The sequence below is a fragment of the Psammomys obesus genome, unplaced genomic scaffold, assembly GCF_907164565.1.
Source record: "Psammomys obesus unplaced genomic scaffold, mPsaObe1.curated_primary_1811, whole genome shotgun sequence".
Lineage (NCBI taxonomy): Eukaryota > Metazoa > Chordata > Mammalia > Rodentia > Muridae > Psammomys > Psammomys obesus.
In genome coordinates this window covers 294,204-318,987 of record NW_026590809.1, presented here as the reverse complement: position 1 = coordinate 318,987, position 24,784 = coordinate 294,204, and the positions used below count along the sequence as shown (strand labels likewise).

The window sequence follows — 24,784 nt, the reverse complement described above, 5'->3', positions numbered from 1 at the left end:
AGGCTCTGCTCTGCAGACTAACAAAGCAGACGCTGAGGCTTTATGGCCAACTGTTGGGCAGAGTGCATAGAATCTTATGTAAGAAGTGGGAAATAGTAGGTTATGGAGAGGACAGGAACCCCACAAGGAGAGCAACAGAAGTAGAAGATTTGAACACAAGGTCTTCCCAGAGACCCATACTCCAACCAAGTACCAGGCATGGGGATAACCTAGAACCCCTGCGCAGATGTAATCCATGGCAGTTTAGTGTCTAAGTGGGTTACATAGTAATGGGAAGAGGAATTGCCTCTGACACAATCTGATAGGCCTGCCCGTTGATCACCTCCCCCTGAGGGGGGAGCAGTCTTACCAGGCCACAGAAGATGACAATGCAGCCACTCCTGATGTGATCTGATAGACTAAGATCAGAAGGAAGGAGAGGAGGACCTCCCCTATCAGTGGACTTGGGGAGGGGCATGCATGAAGAAAGGGGAGGGAGGGTGGGATTGGGAGGGGAGGAGGGAGGGGCTTATGAGGGGATACAAAGTGAATAAAGTGTAATAATAATAATAATAATAAATAACACATTCCAGCATAAGGCACCCTATAGTTACATGCTGAAATTGCTCAGAGCTGTTTATCATTCAGCAGTGTATTGTTTAACTTCCATGGGTTTCCGTAATTTGTAGATTGTTGCTGTTAACTTTGAGGTTTGTTACATTGTGGTTTGATAGAATACAAGGAGTTATTATTTTCTTTATTATTTTCTTTAAGCCTGATTGCAGCCCCACCCCGCCCTCCTCTCCTCCCAGTTCTACCCTAACACCCCCCTCCAAAACCCCCATATCCTCAGAGAAGCAGACGCCCTCCTGCTAGTACCAACACACCCTGGTACTTCAAGTTCCAACAGGACTAGGTGCATCCTCTCCTAAGGAGGTCAAACAAGGCAGCCCAGCTATTTGAAAAGGATCCAGAGGCAGGTAACAGAGTCAGAGACGGGCCCCACTCCATTGTTAGGGGAGCCACATGATGACCAAGCTACATATCGGCTACATGTGAGGGGAGCCTAGGTCCAGCCCATGCATGCACTCTGGTTGGCAGGTCTTCTTGTGGTGTCCCTGATCCCTCTGGCTCCCTCAATTCTTCCCCTGACTCTTCTACAAGACTTTCCAAGCTCCGCCTGTTGTTTGGCTGTGGCCCTCTGCACCAGCTTCCATCAGCTGCTGGAGAAGCCTCTCAGAAGACAGTTATGCTGGGCTCCTGTCTGCAGGCATAGCAGAATTTCATTAATAGGGTCAGGGCAGGGGTGGGCTCTCTCCCATGGGAAAGATCTCAAGTTAGGCTAGTCATTGGTTGGCCCTTTCCTCAATCTCAGTTCCATCTTCAATTTTCTGTATCTGTTGTTATTTGTTCTGTGTCCTAATACTGGATCTACTCCAGAGAAACATCTTCATTAGTGTTTGCATAGAATACTCTGTAGATATCCATTAGGTTTGTTTGGTGTATGATGTCATTGAACTCTTGTAGTTAATTAGTTTTGGTTCAGATGACCTGTCTATCAGTGAAAATAGAGTCCTGAAATAATTTTATTACCAATTTCAAATTAATCTGTATCTTAAGGCTCATTAGCATACTGTTCATGAAATGAAGTTATCCAGTCTAGACCTAGGTGCTGGCTCATATGTGTGTGAGTATGTGTGTGTATGTGTATACACATATATATGTGTGTATGTGTGTGTGACATAATGTCTTTCTTGTTATTTTTTTTCATTCACTAAAATAAAGAATCCTTCTTAACTTTTCTGATTAAATTTGGTTTGAAACCTATTTTTTTTCAACTATTAGGATAGTGACACCTGCTTGTTTCCTGGACCCATTTGATGGGAATATGTTTTCCATCCCTTCCTTCTATGGAGATACCTACCCTTGAAGGTCAGATGCTCTTTTTGTAGACAACAAAATGATTTCATTAGTTTCTCAGAGTAAAGAGTGACTAATATGAGCTAGAGAAAGAGAAAACAACAACAAAAAATCCAGGTTAAAAAAGTGAGGGTTTTGTGAGGACTAGACTAGTTTACCTAAAGGGGTTGAAATACAGGTCTGGCTGAGTAGATAATTTTATCCCAGCACCAAGAAGCGTTGGCAGGCAGGATTAAATAGTTAGAAAATGAAGGTCCTGAGCAAATGCTGGTGAATAGTCAGAAATATCCAGAAATTAGAAAATGTAGGAAACAGGCTCTCTTTGAGTTTTTTTTTTAACTTTAGTTTCATTTTATTTTGTTGCTATTCTATATGATAAAACAATTCTATGATCTTATTCACTTTCACCACAATGGCCAATTGACACAATGGCCAATTAATTCAGTAAAATGAGAAAATAATGCAAAGAATACTTTAAGCAGAGGAACTTTTTCTTCTCCTGATTTGACAGTTTATACTAAAGTATAGAATCACTGAATATTCTAGAATGATGTATCCCAGGCTGGTCTTAAGCTTGTAGTCCCTTTCTTACTGCCTCCACACACACTATAAATACACGTGTGAACCAACATGCTAGCTCAAACGTATTTAGTCTTATTTTGTTAACCAGTTGTTATTCATGTGGGATGTAAGACAGTATAAGAAGTTGTAAAATGTTTAAAATATATTGTTACTTAGAGCCAAGTCATTTAATCCATGTATTACCCTAAATTTTGCTATCTTAACACAATAATACAATGCTAAGGATATCACTCAGGGGGGAAGAGTGCTTATTGTTTAAGCAAAAGGAAAGGAGTTTGGATCCATAGGACCTATATTAAAGCTGGGCACAACCATGCATGTTTGTAACTTCAGCATTGCAGGACAAAGACAAGCGGATCTCACAAACGTGTTGACAAGACAGAATAGCTGAAATGAAATAAAGGATGACCATCACTATCTTCCTTTACCTCAATGAAACCCACATTGGAATTATGATTTCTAGAGATGCCTGATTGATTGCCTGATCAAAGCTAGCAACCAAAAAAGACTTTAATAAGTAATTAAGAACTGAATGGTATCCAGGAAAAATGAGAGTGACTTCAGGTAAACAAGAGTATTGCCTGTGTGTCACCAAATTACAACAAATGTCAAACTTTTGTTATCATAGCTGGTCTCTTGCTCAAGCTTGTACATTGACTGGTGTGCTAGTTGGATTTTCATTGCTGTGACAAAAAAAGAGTGATCAAACATCATCAGGAAAAAAATGCATTTATTTTGGCTTCTGGTTTCAGAGACTTCAATCAATAATGGTGAGGAGAGAAGGACAGAGTAAAGCATCTCACAGTGATCAGAAAGCAGAGAGAGGTAAAGAGACAGACAGACATTTGTGTTAATGGATTCTCTCTTTCTGTTTTCTTCTCTTATTCCATCCAAGACCATAACTCCCATTCAGTTAATATTCTCTGAAAATACCTCACAGACACATACAGTGATTAGCCTTAGAAATCTCTGGGTGTGTTTCAATCTAATGAAGTTGATAATGAAGATTAACCATTACAACTGGGTATGGAAAGGACAGTGAATATCATTATGGTGATAGATGAGATAACTGCAATGAAATTTGCAAATTTTGAGCCTTGATACCTGAAATTTTATTGAGCCTCCTTTGAGTACAGAAGTAGCTGTTCCTTCCTTGACAATAATAGTCTCTTCTTGTCTGAAGGAACAATGTCCTCTCCTCTTCCCTAAAAATGTTTATCCTACTCAAAACTTACTCCCACCACTTCTGGCTTCTGAAGCTACATTTCAGCAAGCCCCCCAAAATAAAATTTAAAGCATGACTTACAGAAGTCAATACATATTAAAAAAGGTATGACTTTGTCAATTTCTATTGCAAAAGCCTGTGGAATGTGCATGGAGTAATGTGTCATGAGAATGCAGGCTCAAAGGTAAAGGCTTATGAAGATGGATGAGGCTGCATTGATGAATGTAAACCCACTAAGAAAAGACTCCACATTCACTTGCTCAACCTGCACAGAAGACAGATGGATCTTAGTCAATGACTGGGTTATCCTAAACATTATAAGTAATTGCTGCTCCTGCTTCCATGAAGTTTCATTGCAAGACCAAACCAGCTTGTTCTCTGGAACCTGCTGTGCAACTATTGATCTGGCAAAGCTGTTTGTTTTTCTACATGTGTTAATGCAGGCCATCAAAAGGCATTTGTTTTCAGCCTTCATGACCAGCAATACTGTCTAGCCTACCTCTGGGTTGTATCAACACTCAGCACTATGTCATCATCCATTCTTCAGGGACCCTGCTTACTGAACATTCCAAGGGAATCATCTGATCCATTACATTAATGAAATTTTCACTGATTGGATCTGATAAGCAGGAGATAACAACTAAATCTATAGGCATTACTAAAGCACTTGAATGCCAGAGGGTAGGCAATAAATTACAAAAGAACAGGAGTATGCCACTTCAGAGAAATCTCTTCCACAGTGGAGAATCAATTGCTTCATATGGCTTCTCTTAACATAAGATAAATATATAATATCTATTGCAACTAGCTAAAGTTAAGAAGCCACATGCACCTTCTTTTTTTAAAATTTTTTATTAATTACACTTTATTCATTTTGTATCCCCCATAAGCCCCTCCTTCCTCCCCTCAGGATCCCACCCTCCCTCCCCTTTCTGCATGCATGCCACTCCCCAAGTCCACTGATAGGGGAGGGTCTCCTCTCCTTTCTGATCTTAGTCTATCAGTTCTCATCAAAAGTGGCTGCATTGTCCTCTACCATGGCCTAGTAAGGCTGCTCCCCCCTCAGGGGGAGGTGATCAAAGAGCAGGCCAATCAGATTATGTCAGAGGCAGTCCCTCTATGCACGCTATTCAACCATCCCCAGCTCCCAGTGAGTTATATGGTAAACATATTCAACAATACTTGAAACCTTAGTGGCAGGTAAGGCTTCCATTCAAAGCCCTTGGATAACTCCTCAGAGTAAACCATAACACAGATTTTTAGGTTTATACTATATGTCATGCTCCATGGAAAATAATTCTCCTATTAAGCAATAAACATTAATTTGTGAGCAGATTTTACTCAAACCCCTTGACATAAGTCACAATATAATCTTAACTGATAATCACAAACTCGGTCATTCTCCGACCAATCAAGACACACAGACTGAGTCTAAAAGTTCACCGGAAAATAAAAATGTGATATACGTGGAACTGGGTTCCAGTATGTTCAGGAGGAGCAAGTAAGTTATATATGGTCTATTCCTGCATTCCATGATTATTTCCACTAAGATGGAGTCTACACCCATGACATATATGGACTTCTTATGCCTGACTTAATTTAAAAGCTCAATTTTTGTTCATTAGTAGTTTCATGTGGTATCCTGGCAATACAAAACCAGGACTATTGTAGCCCTGTGGCCTCTGGATCAGTTCCACAGGAACTGAGATGAAGATAAAGCTACCTGTGTAGGCAGAACTTTGAGCACTGGACGCGGTCATTTCCTGTGAAAACACAAACCCACAGACTGACTAATAGTTTAGCTGAAAATTCAAAGCTTTACAAAGATTCTGGAAAACTGAACAGCAGATTATGTATGTGGGAAGGTCTGAAAGGGCAAAGGTAGCTCAAGACGTGTGATGCTTACAAGAAAATGGCCTCCTCCAGAGACATATGCCACAACAATTAGGTGGTTTGATGCTCCCTTTCTGGAACATCAGTGGTTTTCCTTCCTTGGTCCCTTCTGTCTTTCTCCAGTGGGGCTCATGAATAGTTATGAGCTATGACATCAGGATGGAGGTTATACAGCCTCAGGTACTTCCTTCCCCTCAAGGCAGAAATTGGTTATAGTGCAAACTTAAATGTTAAGTTTGCAGATTGAGATTTGGTAACTAATTTCTGGAAACCTGCTTTTGGCAAGTACACTTAGCACAGTCCCACAGCTGATCATGAGTGGTTCACAAAAAAATCATATGACATCATGACCTTCTGGCTATAGTCATTGAATATATTTGACTTAAGAACCTTACAAACTATGAGCAATGCACACTGCTGTTCTTGTAAGAACAAAAATGAGAGTGTGGGATGTTCCTTGAAATATTTTACTCATTATAGATACCAGAGGATTACTGAAGTTTCACTGTGTGAATTTAAAGCTTTGTTTCAATACCCAAACAAGGAAGTTATAAAAACAAAACAAAACAAAATAAAAACAAAAACAAAAAACAAAAAACTTACAACTGATGCCTGCTGCTGGGAGCTGAGGGGCCGCCACCGCCGGGCAGCAGGGGACAATCCACCCGCATCGCGGCCCTTGCCGCGGGGCCTACAGCGTCGAAGGCTGGGGCTGGGGCGGCACCGCGTGGCGGCCACAGGGTCCCATTAGAGCACCCCTGGCCCAGAGAGGATGGAGGACCAAGGGGCCGGCGGGAGGGAGGAAGTAGACCTTCCTGAGAGTGTAGTGCGAGCCAACCGGCAAACCCAACTGAATGCTCAGATTGGGAAAGTGAAAGGGAGGAAGCAAGATAAAGGGTAGGTATGTCCTCTGTGCAACCGCCCCTGGCAGGATCAGAGCAAGAGATGAGTAGGCATGTGGAGCATTGCCTTTCTAGGAGGGAAGGCTCTTGCATGGCTGAGGATGATGCCGTGGACATCGAGCATGAGAACAGCAACCGCTTCGAGGAAGATGAACGGTGTGGGCAGAAGCAGATATGGGCCACCACACTACTGGAAGGTGGCTTCCTCCGAGGCTCTGGCTTCGTCATGTGCAATGGCAAAGAGAACCCAGAAAATGATGCTGACCTGGATGTGAATGGGGATGACACTCTGAAGTATGGGAAACCACAATATACAGAGGCCGATGTCATCCCTTGCACAGGAGAATAGCCTGGTGAAGCCAACGAGAGAGAGGCACTCCAGGGCGCAGTCCTAAATGCCCCCCCCCGGCACCCGCATCACACCTGAGTTCTCCAAATGGGCCAGTGATGAGATGCCATCCACCAGCAATGGTGAAAGCAGCAAGCAGGAGGCCATGCAGAAGACCTGCAAGAACCGCGACATTGATAAAATCACTGAAGATTCAGCTGTAACTACATTTGAGGCCCTGAAGGCTCGGGTCAGGGAGCTTGAACGGCAGCAGTCTTGGGGGGTTACAGGGGAGGGACCGATACAAATGCCTCATCGGCATGGACTCCTACGCGATGCCCCTGACGTCGATCCAGTGTTGGCATGTGCACTGTGAAGAGTACTGGCTGCGGACTCTGGGTGCCAAGAAGTTCTGCCCTCAGTGCAACACTATCACAGCGCCTGGAGACCTGTGGAGGATCTACTTGTGAGCTCGCCACCCAGGCAGGCCTTGCCTCGAGCAACCCCACCTGCCCTGGCCTTTGTGACAGTGCCCTTCCCTTTGTACATACTTGCACACAGGTTCCCCATGTACCTACATGCACATCCACACCCAAACACACATAGAGGACTCGAGAGCCAGAGTGGAACAGCCCTGCCTGCTTGTCCCTTCTGAACTTGGGGACCCTGCCTCTTTTGGCTGTTTCCAGGGAAGGGCAGGGAGGTGGGTTGGGGAGTAGCAGGGGAAGGCTCCTGAGATCTAGTCCCTACACAGACAGACATGCAAACACCAAACTGAAGCACATGTATTATAGACTGTGTATGTTTACAATGTTGTGTATAAATGGGACACTTTACCCTCTACCACCTCCCCTTCCGTTGTATAATTTTCTTCTTTTTTTTTAATGATTCCTGGAAGCAGTGTCCCCTTCAGGGCTGGATGGGGGCTCTGCCCAACCGCCTCTTTTTTAAAAAAAATTTATTAATTACACTTTATTCACTTTGTATCCCTCTTTTAGCTTCCTTCCTCCTCCCCTCCCAATCCCTTCCTCACTCCCCCTGCTGCATGCATGCCCCTCCCCAAGTCCATGGATAAGGGAGGTATTCCTTTCCTTCCTTCTGATCCTAGTCTATTAGGTCTCATCAGGAGTGGCTGCATTGTCTTCCTCTGTGGCCTGGTAAGGGTGCTCCCCCCTCAGGAGGAGGTGATCAAAGAGCAGGCCAATCAGTTCATGTCAGAGACAGTCCCTGTTCCCATTACTATGGGACCCACTTGGACACTGAACTGCCATGGGCTACATCTGTGCAGGGGTTCTAGGTTATCTCTATGCATGGTCCTTGGTTGGAGTATCAGTCTCAGAAAAGACCCCTTTGCCCAGATGTTTTGGTTTTGTTGCTCTCCTTGTGGAGCTCCTGTCCTCTCCAGGTCTTACTATTTCCCACTTCTTTCATGAGATTTCCTGCACTCTGCCCAAAGGTTGGCCATAAGTCTCAGCATCTGCTTTGATACCCTGCAAGGTAGAGCCTTTCAAAGGCCCTCTATGGCAGGCTCCTGACTTGTTCCCTCTTTTCTCTTCTTAAGGTGCCTGCCTTTCCCTCTTCCCTTGGCATCCCTTCCCTTTCCCATGTTCTCAGTGTTCAGTGGTGTATATTTCTTCTCCCAGACATGAGGCTTTTGCCCCAAGGGATATGCTCCTCTCCTTAGTCTTAGCTGATGGGGCTCATTATGAGGAGCTGGGGGTAGGGTGGAAAATGGGACCAACCAAGCAGGAGCAGGCAGGCAGGCTGCAGTTGGGCTGGCGGAGGGTGCCTGGCTGCCAGGCCTGCTGTGGAGAACTCCTGGGAGTGGCAGTGCTGCTCCCATGGGCAATGCTGCCTCCCTGCTCCTCCCGTGGGTCCTGTGATGTGATGCTGTGTCTGTATATTCTATACAAAGGCACTTGTCCTTTCCTTTTGTAAACTACATTTGACATGAATTAAACCAGTCTAAACAAAACAAACAAAAAAAGAACCTTACAACTGAAACCTAACATTTGCTAAAGAAAAACCATAAGAACTTAACCAAAGCAGTAAGACACCTAGAATTTGAGACTGTTTTGGATACTTAAAATTTGGGGTTGGAACTAGTCCCAATTTTCTGAGAATGCACCAGATTGATTTCCAGGCAGGTTGTATAAATTTGTGCTTTCCCTAACAATGGAGGAGTGTTCCCCTTTCTTCACATCCTCACCAGCATATGTTGTCACTTGAGTTTTTAATCTGAGGCACCATTTCCGGGCATATACCCAAAAGATGCTCCACAATACAACAAGAACATTTGCTCAGCTATGTTCATAGCAGCTTTATTTGTAATACCAAAATCTAGAAACAACCTAGATGTCAAAGAATGAATAAAGAAATTGTAGTACATTTACACAATGGAATACTATTCAGGTATTAAAAATAAGAAAATCATAAAATTTGCAAGCAAATGGATGAAACTAGAAAAGATCATCCTGAGTGAGGTAACACAGACCCAGAAAGACACACATGGTACGTACTCACTTATAAGCAGATATTAGACCTATAATACAGGATAACCAAACTACAAGCCACAGACACAAAGAAGCTAAATAACAAGGAGGGGCCAAAGGAGGGTGCCAGAATGTCATGAAGAAGGGGAAACAGAATAGACAACAGAAGTGGATAAAGGGAGGGAAATGTACAAGAAGTGCAGGGGTAAAGAAGGAACAGATATTGAGGAAATATCCAACCAATGATTGGCCCAATCTGAGACCCACCCCACAGTAGAGAACTATTAATGACCCTGTTTTATGCTTGCAGATAGGAGCCTAATTTGACTGTCCTCTGGAAGGCTCCACCCAGCAGCTGATTGAGACGGATGCTGGGATTTGCAGCCACGTGTAAGGCAGAGCTCCAAGGGTCCTGTGGTAGTGTTGGGAGAAAAGATGAAAGGGCCTGAAGGGGACAGGATCCCCATAAGAACACCAACAGAGACAACTAACCCAGGGGCTTACAGAGACTGAGACACCAACTAAGGATCATTCATGGTCTGGACTTAGACCCCCTGCATATATGAGGCTGATGGGTGACTTGGTTTTCATGTGGGTTGCCTGGAGTGGAAGGGGGGCTCTATTGCCTGTTTTTGGATCACTTCCCCCTGGCAAGGATGCTTTACCTGGCCTCAGTGGATGAGGATATGCTCAGTCCTGATGTGATTTGATGTGCTGGGGAGGGTTGATACAGGGGGAGAAGGCTCCCCTTTTCTGGGGTGAAAGGGAGAAGGGAAGAGGGAAGAAGTGGGAGGAGGCACTGAGAGGAGAAGAGGAAGGGGGCACTTCTGTGATGTAAAGAAAATAAACTTAAATAAAATAAAAATTAAAAAATTAGGACTAGAAATAGCAAGAGCTGGAGAGGACAAGAACTCCACAAGGAGAGCAACAGAACAAGAAAATTTGAACACAGGGAACTTCCCAGAGACTCATACTCCAACCAAGGACTATTCATGGAGATAACCTAGAACCCCTGCACAGATGTAGCCCATGGCAGTTCAGTGTCCAAATGGGTTACATAGTAATGGGAAGAGGGACTGCCTCTGACATAATCTGATTGGCCTGCTCTTTGATCACCTCCCCCTGAGAGGGGAGCAGCCTTACCAGGCCACAAAAGATGACAATGCAGCCACTTCTGATGAGAACTGATAGACTAAGATCAGAAAGGAGAGGAGGACCTCCCCTATCAGTGGACTTGGGGAGGGGCATGCATGCAGAAAGGGGAGGGAGGGTGGGATTGGGAGGGGAGGAGGGAGGGGCTTATGGGGGGGATACAAAATGAATAAAGTGTAATTAATAAAAGTTAAATAAAAAATAAATTAATTAATAAACAAAAAAATTAGGACTAGAACATTTCTGAATTGAGGTAAGGAAAACTCCCACTTTGCTGTTGTTCATTCTTTATTTGGTTTTACATGGATACATGGAGAGAAACACATTGGCATCCACAGGATAAGGTTACTGTATAATTCAAAGGCCGATTTCTGTACCCTCCATATCTCATTGCAATTCTTGTTCTGAGACTCTCCTGTGAACACTGCTCCCTAATTGTCCCCTGATGTGCAAATAAAGCACCTTACATCCAATTGCTGACCAGGGGGAAGGCTAGGGCTGGACTTCTTGCCAGCCCGGGGAGGAGGTAAAGGAAGAAGCTTGTGTTGTGAAGCTTGTTAAAATACTATAAAAGATCTCAATCATTTAGTTGATAGCCAGGGTAAAAGAGAAAATGAGAAACAAACAGTTTTATTAAATTAACTTTAACAGGTATCTCAAACTTTCCTGACATCCAGTGGAAACTTTCTACTTTTATTGCATATAGAGAAATATCTTTTATTCATAAAAACTGACAGTAAGGAAGGGCACTACATGAGGGAAATTTAAGCTTGCAATGTCCCATCCTGTGGAGAGGAGGAAAAAGAAATTTTTACGTCCCTGGCAAAGGTTTTAAACTGAGCCTCACTTTTCCTAGGCAAGATAAAAAAAAAAATTCATTCATACAGAGGGACCTAATACTTGTCAAAAAATATTGTGAGGGAAAAGAAGCATGAGGCATTGCAAAAAGGTGTTCAGCCCTGAAACCAAAAAACAAATTCTGAGGTAAAGTCTAGAGCAAAATCCCAGTTGTTTCCATGTAGTGTAGCATCTCTCTTCTGACAGCATCTCATCTGCTGGAGAGGGTTTCCTCTGTCTTTCCTCCAACGGTGTATGTCATTGTTTTGCATTTAAGAAACTGGCTAGTTCTAGATTGTATGTGTGAGTGTGTGCGATACAGAGAGTATGTAGTATGTGTTTGAGTGTGTGCGCGTGTGTGATAGAGTATGTGTGACAACGTCTGTATGTGTGAGAGAAAGAGAGTGGGGGTGACAGAGAGTGTGTATGTGTGTGTGTGAAAGAGAGAGAAAAAGAGAGTGTGTATGTGTGTGTGTGTGTTGAAAATTCACATCTCTAATGAGTATCTTCCTTGTGTTTAAAAGCATGTTGGAACAGAGTACAATTTGGTTTTGGATATCTGTATAATAGTCAGTTAAGTAACACTCCATATCTCACCAATTGTTTTCAAATCACCTTTACAATTAATTAGCATAAGCTAAGTATGATAAGGCACTGTATAAGCAGAGCAGAAAGCAGGAGGCCCACAGAGGAGGAGGATCAAGAGTTTGGGACATGTAGGGTTCCATAAGCATACTGTGTCTTAAAATTCAAAAAGGAAATTTAAGAAGCCTGAGTAATGACTGGTAATTCTTTTCTTTTTTTCCTTTGAGACAGGGTCTCTCTGTATAGCCTTGGCTGTCCTGGACTCGCTTTGTAGACCAGGATGGCCTTGAACTCAAAGCAATCAGCCTGCCTCTGCCTTTCTGAGTGCTGTCATTACAGGTGTGTGCCACTACACCTGGCTGACCGGTAGTTCTTCTGCTTAAAGCAAATGAGCATTTTTTACCAGTTGACTAGCAAGACAGGGCTTCCTCAGATTGAGAGTTTAAGTTCAATAGTAATAAATTATTTTTGTGGCATATTACCAATTTCTTGTCTAGTCCTCCACACTGATAAATACCACATACTTGTAAAAAGATTAAGTAGAATTATACAAATATGAAAGACATTTTGAAGTGATTTCAAGTTCTCCCCTTCTCACATCCATGATATTGTAGTGTGGATCCTTCATTAGGTGATGAACTTGTTAAATGATACTTCCAATTCCCTGTGTGGAGGTGGGTTTTCCCTCTGCTCTGTGACTGGGATGGCCATGTGACTAGCTTTAGTCAATAGGGCCCTAGTGAATATGAGTCAGAGACTCCAATGTGACCCTTGCTCCCAGGTTTCTCAAAGCACTTCTGCTGCACAGTGAATACCTCACCCCAGTCTTCAGAGGATAGCATCAATCCACTTAGGAGTACTGAGGTCTCCGACATGTAATATAATCTAGCCAAGAATAGCTGAACCTGGCTCTGGTTAGCAAGAATGCCAGCAAGCATATTCAAGTTCTCAAATATCAGAAACATAAATTAAGTTAAAAGTTTGTTTTTAATGTATATATGTGTGTGATATTGTGTGTGTATGGTGCATGAACATGTTTGTGTGAGTGTGCAGTTGTACATTGAAGTGTATATGCATGTGTGGTACGGAGGTCAGTGGTCTATGTCAGGTTTCTTCTTCAATTGCATTCCACCTGTTTTGAGATGTGTTCTTTTACTGAGCTTAAAGTTCACCCATTTACCTAGACTACTTGTCCAGGGCTCCAGGGATCTACATGCCCCCAGCTATCCATTGCTGGGATTTCAAACTCAAACTGCCACCCTGGCTTGATAACAGCAGTAATGGTCCTTGTGTTTACACAGTAGACACTTTACCAATTGAACCCCCCTCTCCCCAGTTTAAGCCTCTAAGTTTTGTGAAGCAACAAAAACCTTAGAAAAAACTTACTGGTAATGCTAGCAATTAGTCATCTCCAAGAAAATAAACCCAGTGACTACATTTCAGTCAGTGTAAAAATGTAGTGCCTTCAGGGTTAAATTCACAACACAGTGTACCCCAGTTGACTACTATCTCTATGAAGTTTTGTGTTTCTGTTAATCAACTTAACCTATTATAACAAATACTTGATAGAATTGCCTTGTAAATAGAAGCGTTTATTTTAGCGCTCATATTTAGGGCTGTCAATTCATTGCCAGTTGCTCTTAGGCCTGTGGTAGGGCAGTACATCATAGTATGGAGAATAACACAAAGCAAGGCCTCTCAACTCACTGCTAAGAATTGGTGAAAATGGGACAAAACGGGTCCGGGACTCCATTATATTCTTCTGGAATAAAACAAGGTCGGGACTGTTATCTCCTATGAGGACAGAACTCCAATAACTGAAGGACCTGCCACTGGACTCTGTCACTACCCAATAGTATCACTGGATTACCAAGCTTTCACACATGCCCTCTCAAAGATATTTAAAATACAATCTTGAATTGTAGTATTCACAGACCCAAAGAAGATAAGTAACAAGGAAGACCCAAGGAAGGATGCTTAAATCTCACTCAGAAGGGGCAATAGAATAGACAGCAGAAGTGGTTGAAGAGATGGAATAAGGTAGGAGAGGGATCAAGGAGAAAAATGAAGATGACAATCAGACCTTGTGAGAGCAGGTGTGGGAATACAGAGGGTCCACAGAGAGAACAGAAAGCATTGGCCTGGACATTTCAGTGACGGCTGGAGACCTATGACATGGCACACTTCTGGGAGGACATGTGGGTGACTCTAGCTGAGATTTCTGGTAATAGGGGTCATGGAAACTAAGGAAGATATCTTCTTAATTAGTCATCACTCCTCGTGGAGAGAGGGAAATACCAACCCACCCACAAAAACTTTGAAGCAAAATTTACCCTGTCTACAAGATGTTCGGTGATAAAGATAGAGCAGAAGTTGAGGGTGTGTCCAACCAATGACTGGCCCCACCTGAGACCCACCCCATTAGAGACAGCCAACACTATTAACAACACATGGCTATGCTTGCAGACAGGAGCTTAGCATATCTGTTCTCTGAGAGGCTTCATCCAGCAGCAGACCGAAACAGATGCTGAGACTCACAGCTAAATATTGGGCAGAGCATAGGGAGTCTTGTGGAAAAGTGAGGAGGGGGATAGAAAGACTTGGAGGGGACAGAAGCTCCACAAGAAGACCATTGGATGGGATCTGGCAAAGATCATCCTGAGTGAGCTATCCCAGAAGCAGAAAGACACACATAGTATATACTCACTCATATAGACATATAATATAGGATAAACCTACTAAAATCTGTACACCTAAAGAAACTAATCAAGAGGGAGGACTCTTGCTAAAATGCTCAATTACTATCCAGAAAAGCAAAGAGGATGGACATCAGAAGAAGAAGAAAACAGGAGCCTGACACAGAGGACCTCTGAAAGGCTCTGCCCTGCAGACTATCAATGCAGATGCTGAGACTTATGGGCAACCTTTGGGCAGAGTGCAGGAATCTTATGAAAGAAGTGAGAAACAGTAAGATCTGGAAAGGACAGGAACTCCACAAGGAGAGCAACAGAACCAAAAAATCTGAGCACAAGGGTCTTTCCTGAGACTGATACTCCAAGCAAAGACCATGCATGGAGATAACCTAAGACCCCTGCACAGATGTAACCCATGGCAGTTCAGTATCCAAATGAGTTCCATTATAATAGGAACAGGGACTGTCTCTGACATGAACTGATTGGCCTGCTCTTTAATTATCTCCCCCTGAGGGGGAAGCAGCCTTACCAGGCCAGAGAAGAAGACAATGCAGCCACTCCTGATGAGACCTAATTGACTAAGATCAAAAGGAAGGAAAGGAATACCTCCCCTATCCGTGGACTTGGGGAGGCGCATGCATGTAGAGGGTGGAGGAAGGAAGGGATTGGGACGGGAGGAGGGAAGGAACCACAAGGGGGATACAAAGTGAATAAAGTGTAATTAATAACAAATTTTTTAAAAAGGGGGCTAAAAAAAAAAGAGAAGACCATTAGAGTCAACTATCCAAGGCCCAGAAGGGCTTGTGGAGCTGAGACACCAACCAAGGACTATGCATGAACTGGACCTAAGTCTCCTACACAGATATAGCCAATGGGCAGCTTAGACTTTATGCAGGTCCTCAAGTAGGGGAAAGGGGGAATGTCTGTCTCTAACATGGAGATTTTGCCTGCTTTGGGGGCATTTCCCTCTGGTGGGGCTGTCTGGCCACAAACATAACCAAACTGAGCAACCAGGAAAGATGTACTGTACATTCTATGGTTCCTTTATAAGGAACACAGCTGACATGTGTTCAAAAAGATTTTCTACTCTTTGGAGTAGATTATATTTCATTTGATCATCATATTCAAGAGGTATTCTTTGAACAAGCATGCAACATCTTTGACTCTGTGCTCTACTCTACTCTCTTCCTTTTTCTTCACAGATACTCAGTGACTTCATGTCACTCAGAGTGCCTGCTCAGACACTTAGCAAGGCCAAGTTACAACCCTGTAGCCAAATGTCCTTGCTCTACTCTGCCCTGTGAGCCTATTGATTCTTTTTCCCTTTTAAAAAAATTTTATTTTTATTCACAATTTATTCATATATATCCTGATTGAAGTCCCCTTCCTCAATTCTTTCCAGTCCCACTCTTCTTTCCCCCTTCTCCCCCTATCTCTTTTTCCTAGTCCACTGAAAGAGGGAGTTCTCCTTTACCACCTGCCCATAAGTTATCAAGTCTTCTCAGGACTGCCTGGATCCTCTTCCTCTGTGGCTTGGTAAGGCTGCATCACCAGGGGCGAATGATCAAAGAGCAAGCAACTGAGTTCGTGACAGAGGTATCCCCTGCTCCCCTTACTCAATAATCCACATGGAAACTGAGCTGCCAGTCAGCTACATCTGAGCAGAGGGTGTAGGTCCTCTCCATGTGTGGTCCTTGATTGGTGTATTAGTCTCTGTAGGACCCTCTGGGCTCAGATATCTTAGCTTTGTTGCTCTCCTTGAGGGGCTCCTCCATGTACCCTCCATGTCCTTTTATCCCCACTACCCTTTTCTTCCATAAGACTCCCTGATCTCTGCCAGATCTTCACCAACCCTATGTCTGATAGAGGTCTAATATACAGAATATATAAAGAACTCAAGAAATTAGACACCAACGAACCAAATAATCCAATCAAAGCAGAGAATTCTCAACAAGAAGAATATAGAATGGGAGAGAAACACTTATGAAGTGCTCAACATCATTAGTCATCAGGGAAATGCAAATCAAAACTACTCTGAGGTTCCATCTTACACCAATCAAAATGGCTAATATAAAAAACCTCAAGTGACAACACATGCTGGAGAGGATGTGGAGAAAGTAGAGCCCTCCTCCATTGCTGGTGATGGTGCAAACTTGTACAACCACTTTGGAAATCAATCTGGTGCTTTCTCAGAAAATTGGGAATAACACAACCTCAAGATCTAGCTATACCACTCCTAGGCATATACCCAAAAGATGCCCCACCATTCAATACGGACATTTGCTCAACTATGCTCATAGCAGCTTTATTTGTAATAGCCAGAATCTGGCAACAACCTAGATGTCCCTCAATGAAGGAATGGATACATAAATTGTGGTACATTTACACAATGGTATACTCCTCAGCAATTAAAAACAAGAAAATTATGAAATTTGCTGCAAAATGGATGGAACTGGAAAAGATCATCCTGAATGAGGTAACCCAGAAACAGAAGAACATGTATGGTATACACTCACCTATAAGCGGATATTAGCCATATATTATAGGATAGCCATACTATAACTATAGACCTAAAGAAGCTAAACACTAAGAAGGACCTTAGGTAGACTACTTAAATCTCATTCAAAATGGCAAATAGAATAGACACCAAAATCGTTGGAAGAGAGGGAACAGGGTGAGAGCCTACTATAGAGGGTCATCTGAAAGGCTCCACCCAACAGGAGATTGAAGCAGATACTGAGACTCAGAGCCTACCATTCTTGTCTCCATTACAAATGTCGAGTCCATTACCTGAAAGGGAGACAGTTTGTCTATTCTGAAACCTTCTGGCATAGCCTGAATTATGCCACCTTTGATCATATATTTAAAATGTTCTAAAGTCTGCCTTCAGTCTCAGCTGCTGGAGGCCTGCTCTGAAGGGAAAGTTTGCCTCTGTCTGCAGATCTCTCTCCTTTTTTAATGGGATCACTTGACTTCAGTCTGTGTCCCTGTGTACTGAGATTTAAGATAGAAAAATAAGCATGCAAAAGAGTTGTACTATAGAATGACCCATAACTGTTTTTGTTGTTGTTGTTTTAAATAAAAAGAGATCTGGAGAGATGTCTCACAACCAAAAAATTGAAAAGAAGGGTGTTTTTTAGTTTTGGGGTTTGGTTTTTGTGTGGCTTTTACTTCATTATAATAAATACATTTTATAAAGGAATTCTCCACTGAATTTAGAGTTTGTTCTATCAATTTCTTTTGTGAAAAACACATAGGCAAAAATAACTTGCTTATGATATTCTCACTTCTTAAAATATATTGGAAACATACAACTATTTAAATAAAGGCAACAGAATATGCACATATACACAATAAATCCTTAACTGTCAAAGTAATCCTGATCTCTTTTCTTGTCGAGAATTGCTATTACTTATAATACAGACCATAAACCTGCATTTCATCAAGAGAAAGGCGATGAAGAAAGAGGAAACACAAGAAAAAAGCAGAGCAGAGCAAAAGGGTACCAACGCAGAGGCATGAAATGTTCTCCACCATCCTGAGGAATTTCATATAGGCATCCGCATGACTATCTAGTTGAAACATCACTGAGGAAAGCTAGGCACAGATCCTTGTCAATTCTTCTGTCACACGACAGATATTTACAAGGCTGTTGTTTCATTTTGTTGAGTCAGCTCTGCAGCCAACTTAGCTATACTTTTCCATAGCATATCATGAACCAAAGTGACAGTCTAGGTCTCAGGCTCCTGCAGTTCTCAGGCTGGCCACAAAGTGTACTGCTTCAAAAGCCAGTCCAAATCTATGACTGAAACGTGGAACCTCAACAGAGGTCCTATGAACGTGATCATTTTCATGGAAACAGAAGCTCACTGGGACATATTACAAGGCATTAAATGAGTACACAAGGGTCTCTGTGCACATTAGTTTTGAGTGCAGAGTTAAAGCCCTAAGGCAATGAAAGAGATTTTCAAAATTTGCAGCAGCACACTTAAAGTATGAACAGATAAAAGGATAGTCAGCATATTCCAGGGAGGTAATAGTCCAGAGAACAGCCAAAGACTAAAAGGATATGGTTTATAACTCTATTAACTGCATGCTTTAGCTGGGATCTGCATTGTCCTCTAAAGGCTCATATACTGAAGGCTTGGTCCCCAGTCTGTGGCCCTGTGGGAAGAAGGTGGAACATAGTGAGTTGGATCACTGGTAAAACCCTTGAAGGGGTGGGAAGTATTGGGACCATAGCTTCCTTCTCTCCCAGTTTTTCTCCTAGCTGCAGCTTCTCGGTTACACATTTCTACCACAATTTACTGCCTTGACACAGGCACCAAAGCACCAGAGCCTACTGGCTAGGAGCTAAAATAAACAAACTGTGAGCCAATATACACTTCTTCATTATAAGCTGTTTGTCTTGGGCACTTTGTCACAATGACATGTAGTCTTAATTAACATACATGTGATGATAGGTATCCTGATACACGGGCGTTTTGCTGATGTCTTAAGACACTGTTATGATAAGCCTCTTTCAGCAGCAAGCATGTCTGTTCCTAGGGCCTAATGGAGACCCATTTGGATGCCTCTCTTTGTAATGGCTTCTGTACTCAATAGCTCCTGTCACAGAGGCTGGGAAAAGATGAAGAATGACATAAAAATGTCATAAGCCCATATCAAGAACATCTTAGGTGTTTTGATGCCTCATTATAATTTCAGCTACTTGGGAGGCTGGGGCACAAAAATGGATAAGTTCAAAAATGGTTAGTAAGTTCAAGGCTAGCTTGAGCAAGTTAGTGTTCAGTCCCAATTCCCCCGAAATGGCAGTGCTGCTTTTGACAATGTCATAGATGACAGTCTTGGCTCAGCTCAGGCTGGACTCTGACTTAGTAAAGGATAAATAAACATTCTTCAGAAATCCTTTAAATTGGGTTTCTAATTGGCAGGGGAAAAAAGCCATTATTTTCATATCTGCCCATACAACCACCTACCTCCTACTAATGCAAACAAACCTCCAACAGATCAGAGCCCCATACTAGTTCTCAGGCTGTTATGTTCCAGCTAATTTTCCATTCTCCTGCCCATAACATAAACCCTTAAAACTGGCAAGATTCTCCCACTTGCTAAAGGCACCCTGGAAGTTTTGAACTCCCTAAAATAAGCACTTCTTTTCCCACATAGAGGGGTCTGGCTTGGTGATTTAACTACATACTTGCTTACAGTTAGCAAGACCCTTTTCTCAATTTCAAAATGGCCAGGGGATGTCGCTTAGCTGTAGAACGCCTGCTGGAAGTGCGCAAGACCTGGGCTTGCTACTCAGTGTCACTCACACAAAATAACTAGACCACTTGCCAACTCAAGAGTTTAGAGAATGTGAGGGGTAGAAAGGGTGACTGGCAAGTAATGTGAAAGCAGGATGAGTAGGACATCATACCAGGCAACTGAAAGTCAGAAGTGAACTATGAATGGGTAGTACAAACAAGACGCTGCAAACAGAGTGACTCCACCCTATGGGTGAGGTGTACATTGACAGGGTGAAAAATGAATCTCGGTGCAGAGGCAGCCAGCAGGTGGTGAAAGGGGCATCTACAGCATCAGCAGGCAGTGCTCAGTTTCAAACCCTCAACAGGAAGAGAGCAGCTGCCCCTCAGAGAGGGAAAATTAAATTACATACTTGGAGACCAATTATAAAATCAGTATATTAAGGATAATTGGAGTCATCTTTCTTAATATGAGACAAACGCATCACAAATACAAAAGGGAAGAAATCCTTATTGAATTCTGTCATATGAAGATGGAATTGGTAGTGCTGTTGTAAGTTCTGATATAACACAGGTATATAAGAAACAGCTGTGGCTAGAGCTCGGCGGTAGAGGACTTGCCTGGTCGTGCTTCTTAGAATGCCCACTGAAGTACTTGAGATTAACAGACCACTGCCAAACATCTCTGAGGCTTAGGAGCTGAGAACCACTGGACTAAATGACCTGGGACAAGCATTACCTAAGTTTCACTTAACTATCTCCAACCTTGTACTGTGGCTCTGTGAAGAAAACTAACAGATAACTAATGTTAATTTAGTTAATTAATTACCATGTTAATTTAATCTTTTTGACATGGAACCTATTTGAATTGGGGAAAAGATTATCTAACGTCTCCATTTTACAAATAAACAAGAATCAACTTATCTTCAAAGAGTGTTTAAAGTTTTTTTTTTACTTTATAATTTTTGTGTTTAAGGTTTTAATTGAGACATAGTATTTGTACAGAGTCTACAGTGTGATAGTTATATATGTGGATACATGATGTTATGATCTCAGTACTATAAAACTAGAATGAGCTCAAGTCAAGAGAATCCAACTCACAGAGACTTCCTAGGACAGCAGGGGCTTTGCCCTAGCAGGCTTATATGGTATCAACAGATTGGTTTCATCCTTTCATTGGATACCCTTCAATATAACATATTTGTTATAACTCTGATCAATTTCTTCTCTTGGATGTTTTACCTATGCTCACCTAATCACTGCTTTTATTTTTATGGAGAATGCTTCATTAGATCATGAACTTAAGATGTAGAAACATTTTTTGTGGCAACTAGGAAAATATGAATGCATAGAGTATGGTAAATGATGGTTAAAACTTATTTTTTAGATAAAAGGTAGTATCTATGTTCCCCTTATTTGCTTTATATAATAAACCTTTATTCCTTTCAATTGTTCACTATTATTTAATTGTTAAAAATTAAAAGAAAATCATTGGGACTAGAGGTGGCTCAGTCAATGCAATCATGAGGATTTCCTGCACCCATGTAAGAAGCCAGATGCAGTGGCACCCATCATGCCTCATCTTAGTGGGGGAGGGGATAATAGAGGACCCTGAAGGCTTGCTTGCTGGCCAGCTGGTCTACCAGAATCAGTGAGTTCCCAGCTCAGTGAGAGACCCTGCCTCGAAAACTAATGTGGAGAACAATAGAGGAAGGTGACAAACAACAACCTCGGGGCCCCACGTGTACATTCATGTGCACATGCACGTGCATACACATGTCCACACACATGTGCACACACAAACACACACACACACACTTACAGACACACATCCCACACACATAATAAAGTACAAAACCTTAGAAGCCAGTGGTCTATGAAATTCTCACTACTGTCCCTCTTTCCCTAGTCTTGTTAACTAAGACAGAATTATCATAATTAAGACAAAGGTTGAATACTTCCTCTGTAAAAAGCAATTGAAATTATTTTCTTGTGGAAGCTGAGCATTTTTGCCCAATAATAAATCTGATCAGATGCAGGAATTAGAAATGGCGTTCATCACACAGTTTATAAATAGTGAGTGGAGCCCTCTGGGCCCATGCACCCACAGGTGTCATATTACATTCCCAGAGGCACTCTAATGCTCTCTAGCACAATAAGGTGGCCATAGTTTACAATTTATTACACATTTCACTAAAATCAGAAGAGACTAATTTAAACCTTCCTGACACAAAAAGATGATACATTTATAAGGAGAGGAAAAGGCTAATTACCCTGCTTTAATCATTTAATCACATTTTGAACAAGAAAGTAATTATCACACTGTACCCCATAAATATGAACAATTACTGTTAATTAATAAATCTCTTAATTAAAAATGAAATTAATTCAAAAATATCTCCACATCCTATCTCTCATACAAACTATCAGCGTCGTAGATGTGCTATACCCAAGATTCTATTCTTAACCCTCAGCCAGAAGAATCCTTTTAAAATGTGAGATAAAAATTATTAACAGTCCTTATGTCCAGCAACAGAAAAAAAAAAACAAAACTAATCATAACATTTTGATACAAGAAAATGCTCTTCTACAACAGAAAAGAAACCACTTTTGACAAGAGTTTGGGTGTGTGGATATCTAAAAGTGTTCCACTGAGCAAAAGCAGCTTAAAGAGGACTGTATCCTGTGTGGCTCCTATTTCATCAGTCATAGAGCAGACTAACAGTGGTGCCTAAAGACAGAGCAAGGGATGAAGGCTTGGGATGCAGAGATGTGTGAATTTATCAAAAATTTAGGGAATGGCACATTTAAGAGTTGTAAGTTTCCTTGCACATAAATTTGAACTAGCAAGCAAATATTTGAACTCTAGTTGGTGATAATATGTGCTGGAGAAATTGGGAATGAGGTCACTGATGGCTGTCATTTATCTTAAATGATGATAGCATTGTCAACTTGATAGACTCTAGCATTGCCTAGATGACAGACATTGGCACACTGTAAGTGTTGATTATCTAGGTTAGGCTATCCTTTATGCAAGCCTATGAAAGAGTATCTTTATCTCCCCTAGAATTTTATTTATTTATTTCTAGATTTTTTTTATTGATTCTTTGTGAATTTCACATAATGCACAGCAGTCCCACTCATCTTCCTGTCTCCCCATAACTGCCCTCTTCCCTTGCAAACCCCCAAATAAAACACACATATAAACAAACAAAACAAAGCATGGAAAACATCTCACTGTGGTATGTCACAGTGTGTCCCTCAGTATACCCCTATGTCTACACATCTTGACGGGACAAATGTTCATTGCAATGAGTCACTGGTCTTGTCCCTGGTCTCTGGCTTTTGTGTCACCATCAGTATTGGATCCTCACTCTCGGACTCCTCCCAGTTATTCTGTTGCCCTGTGTCATGGAGATCTTATAGCTTTGGCTCAGCAAGACCAGCCCTTTCACGTGTCTCAACAGTTCAGAGATAATGTAGATGTTAAGGTAGGCAAAAACAAAGCCCTGGATCTGGGCCTAGTGGCAGCTGAGCTGGTCAGCCCACTGACTCTCCCTTATCTGCACCAACAGAGCAAGTTCTCCAGCACTGCTCCAGCTAAGACACCTCAGCAGGAAGCAGGGGTAGAACTTCTGTTCTTCCTCTCAGGGCCAGCTCACCCACACCCACACCCCCCAGGCCACTCCACTGTGCTGTCCAGTCAAGGTTTGGTGTTCATTCCCCCAAGTGCTGCAGCCAGGGAGGAGCCTGTCCAACTCTTCCACTCTCAAACCCTCGAGACTGGCTCACCTGTGCCTTCCCCATCAGGGCTAGCTCTACTATGTTGCCCAAGCAAGACACAGAGCCCATTTTATAGCCAATGAGGGGCAGGAATAATTCCCAGTCTCATGACTTTGGAGCCGGCTCTGCCGACCCCCACACCCACATGGAGGAGTATCTTGATCACAATAATTGACATCAGAAGACATGTGGGCATGTGGGCAGGTCCATTTACCAGCAGAGGACCCTGAGCTGTATAACGTGAAGAAACTGAGCTGAGCACATGCATGCATGCATTGTTGTCTGCCTGGGGTCATCATGTGACCAGCTGCCTCAAGCTCCAGCTGCTGACACTTGCCTGAAGTGATGGGCCATAAAGGTCAATTGAAATGAATCTTTTGCCCCTTATGTTGCTTTTTTCAGGGTATTTTGTCAAAGGAATGGGGAAAGAAACAAGCATGCCCTCAAATGCAACAAAACTCTGGATTGAAAAAATTTCAAACCTCTCTTTTTTGAATCAGGTCATGTATCTCTTACAGGCAAGCCGCATAATGAAAATAATTATCAGGACTGATATCTAACTGAACTACATCCTCAATGGGAAAATGGCGCCCAGAGGAATCTATGTAACAGATATCAAAGACTTCATTTTTATGTATTCATACAAAATTAGCTCAACCATCCATATACATTTTTTTGTTCAACATTGAACTAGGTGTTATGAACAGGTCTCAGCTGGAGTCCTTACATTTTAACTGAGAAATTGACTAAACACAGCTGAAAGCTAGAGTAATATCACACATTATCTTTGTTAATTAATTAATTAATTAATTTGCACCCCAATCACAGCTTCCTCTCCTTATCCTTCCAGTCCTTCCTTCTTACCTCATCTTCTTACCACCTAATCCACTGCCCTTTCTCCTTACAGAAGGAGAACCCTCCCATCAGTATCAACCAGCCTTGGCATATCAAGTTGTAGTAAGACTAGGTGCATCTCCTTTTGAGGCTAAACAAGGCAGCCCAGTTACACGAAAGGGATACAAAGGCAGGCAGCAGACAGAGAGACAGCTCCTGTTCCTGCTGTTAGGGGTCCCACATGAAGAGCAAGTTGCACAATTGTTACACATGGATCACATATTGTGTGTGTGTGTGTGTGTGTGTGTGTGTGTGTGTGTGTGTGTGTGT

At 42.3% G+C, this 24,784-nt stretch overlaps 1 pseudogene; it reads left to right on the top strand.

Annotated features, from left to right (window-relative positions):
• Positions 1-6,371: 6,371 nt before the first annotated feature.
• On the top strand, positions 6,372-7,299 carry LOC129678299 (E3 ubiquitin-protein ligase RNF220-like; annotated as a pseudogene).
• The last annotated feature ends 17,485 nt before the right edge of the window (positions 7,300-24,784 follow it).